We start from the raw sequence: 3,158 nt of genomic DNA on the forward strand, positions 1-3,158 counted from the left end.
GAATAGTTGAAAACTTGCATTATTTTTAACCAGATAAACGCCTAAAATTCATGATAACATGGCAAAAGCAGTTAAATGGTTAAAGCAAGCACGTAATTGTGTTTGTTTTTCAAAGGCACTGTAAACGCTCGTCAACTGAGCATCCCGTTCTGTTGCTATATCACCCTAATATCAATCGACGCCTCCCCAAACATGTGCTTATACCGTGGTGAAGGTCACACCCGGCAAGAAGAAGTCAAATTTTATGTAATAATTCCCGTTTTTAATCAAACCCGAACTTTACGTATCTTGTTCCACGGAAATTTTACCTCCTCTTAGTACCGTTAGCTGTTTTTGAACAGGATGGACCGACTTTCGTGTGGACTTTGAAAGTGTTTGCAACTTGTTTTTTCCAAGGACCAATGTTTGGTAATGATTGAAACGACGAAGCTCCTCCTTATTCCCACACAAGGTTTTAAAAACATCTGCCTTTATTCTAAAGTCTACATGAAACATACAACAACAATCATGTATAGCTACACGATGTCTAAATTAGCGTTCGAGCTTCATGATATGTTAAATTCCTTAAGTAGGGTGTTGCTAAAAACTTACAGTACGTTATTAAACTGTAGATACAATTTCACTCCGAATTTGCATGTTATTTGGGATACGCCGTCTGCTAAAAACTATACAATTGGAAGGAAAAAATATAGCTGGGAAAAAACGGAAAAAAGAGAAGGTAGATCCAGCCAGGATCTCGTGGCACATTAAGGACTATGTGGAAAGATTTTATCCCATAGCAGTGGACGGACATGCATAGCGGTGGCGTGCGTTGTTGTAGAGCCGATGGAAGAGGTTCTACGTAGGCCACTTTGCAGAAAAAAAGCAAAAGAGACCCGTTAAGAGCGCATAGCAAAACATTTCATTTTTCTTTCTTTTTTCTCTGCAATCGAAACGACAATGCAATGAGTTGGCTTAAGTATATTGATAAATATTATTGCTGCGGAGCGACCGTAGGGAGCGAGCAGCAACATAATCAGGATTTAAAGGAAATATATAAGGGGCGACGAATTCTCGAATTCATCACTTTTTACCACAATGCTTTGCATTTAACCACATTTTTTTACAGAATTCATTGCATGTAACCAGAGTGCACTGCACTAATTTTTACCCGACGCAATGCGACAGGGACAAGTCAAATGTAAACACGACGAAGAGCGTGCATCGTTCGCTTCCCAGATTCAGAGTTTTCTTTGTAGCAAATTTTCTACAGCACGGTTAGAGGGTCTTAACAAATTTAAGACACGCAGGAGTCTTTCAGATGAATACGATGGTTAACTTGTGATTGGGTTTCAAATCAAGAGCCTTTGACTTGTCCAGGCGTTAAACTTGACGAGAAGATGAGCATTTGCTCTTTGACCCGGCAACACAGGAGATACACAAATTCCAGCTTGCTAGAAGATGATGTGAAAGTGAGAAAATGTCATGCCATGCTACTCGTAAGACTGTAAGAGCCGAAAATGGATGTGATTTTGACCATTTGCTTCAAAATAAAAAAATCGAGATAGCAAAACATATGTATTGCGTCGTACTTTGCAGACGAGGACGTGTATCGTCGTTTTGTAAAGTTTGTAAAGCATAATTATGTTTGTTCATTCATTCATGTTGCGGCGGGCAGAGTCTTCTTTCCTCTTCCTGACGTATCTAGGAAGATCGAAAGAGACTCTGCTCGCAGGGGATACATGTACTAGTATACAGTTTTAAAATAATTAAATTATACATGTAGTTTCATGATCACCCTGACTTTCTCACGTGCTATTTCTGTTTTTCAATTTAGACACCAACTTTCTGGAAAAACTCAACTATCACTTCAACAGGACCAAATCTGACCCAGAAGCAATTGAAGATATTTATGATGGCGAACTGTATCAGATGCTTTTCAAAGAAGGAGGTTTCCTGCTGGTGTAGCAATTGTGCGTTCTTCAGATGCTAGTGTCTGGCCAGTTTATCTCACAATTAATGAACTGCCATCACTGGAAAGGTTAATGTACATGGCTTGTTTAGCATAATCAAGCACTCTACTATTAGACTAGGATTCCTACTCACTATTTGGTTATATATAATAGATTTTATTGTATTTCAGTTAAATTAAAATGTACAATTTATGCGACTAGATATTATTAACAAAACAATCCAATCTGTTTTATTGAGTGCTATCAGCTTCTTCATTGAGGTTTACCACAAGTACACTAAAGAAGATGCATAATGAAATAAAATTTTGCATTTTGACTGTAAAATGGAAATTTTAGAGTAAATGGATAGAAATATAAAATTGGCAACCAAGCTTTATGATCTCGCTACTTAAACATTTAAGTCAGTCACCAGTTTGCTCCTTTTTGAAGAGGTTTCATATAGTTTTGGACCCTGGAACTGTATAGTATACATGTATTTGTTTGATGCACTTATTTATTTACATAACCAGAATTGGTTCAGGTAGCCAAACATTCCATGATCATACAATAATTATTTGACTTCTCTTAATAGTATAAGCACTTAATATCTACTTATTTAATATATTTTTCTTCTCAGATCGAGCCGTAAAAATCGTTTGTTTGCTGGACTTTGGTTCGGGAAAGGAAAGCTGCACTTACCAACATTTCTAAGACCATTTTCCCTTTCAATCCAGGGGCTTTTCTCTAGTGGTAAGTGTGTCATTCTTCTTACCACGCACAATCACCCAAATATGCATACAAAATAAATTAATGCAAGCTAAATATGTTGGGAAAATGCAAATCTGTAGCAGAAAATTACAAGGACCTGCAAGGTTCACAACTTGAGGTGTGGCTTTTAAATCAAATTACATCATGCACATATATTAAGTAACGTGATAGTAACTTGTTGGAACTTCTCAAGAGTAATTGTTTACTTTATCTGTTGGTTATTCTACAATTGTTATAGCAATACAGTGTAAACATGCCCTTGATCGAGACCCATTTAAGTGGAGTCATGCCACACAATCTGTTTATAAGTAACTCTTGTTGATTCCAATTTTAATATTTTTCTTTATTCTTTTCTCCAAGGATTAACTGTCCCTTCACCCACAGAACAGGAGGTACGAACACACAAAGCCATTCTCCTTGATGTTGCTGTTTTTATGCACCAGCTCGTGCCATGTGGCT

General features: G+C 37.2%; 1 long non-coding RNA gene across 3 annotated transcripts in view; it reads left to right on the forward strand.

Annotated features, from left to right (window-relative positions):
• Positions 1-1,380: 1,380 nt before the first annotated feature.
• LOC138032178 (uncharacterized) overlaps positions 1,381-3,158 on the forward strand; it is a 13,892-nt gene continuing 12,114 nt past the window's right edge. The window contains exons 1-4 of one of the 3 annotated variants that reach the window (XR_011128295.1): positions 1,381-1,451; positions 1,817-2,020; positions 2,569-2,681; positions 3,060-3,091. This is a non-coding gene — a long non-coding RNA (uncharacterized lncRNA). Of the gene's footprint in view, positions 1,452-1,589; positions 2,021-2,568; positions 2,682-3,059; positions 3,092-3,158 lie in introns of those variants that run through there. The other 2 variants (XR_011128297.1, XR_011128294.1) reach the window with 2 other exon arrangements.

This window comes from Montipora capricornis, chromosome 14 (assembly GCF_036669925.1).
Source record: "Montipora capricornis isolate CH-2021 chromosome 14, ASM3666992v2, whole genome shotgun sequence".
NCBI classification, from domain to species: domain Eukaryota; kingdom Metazoa; phylum Cnidaria; class Anthozoa; order Scleractinia; family Acroporidae; genus Montipora; species Montipora capricornis.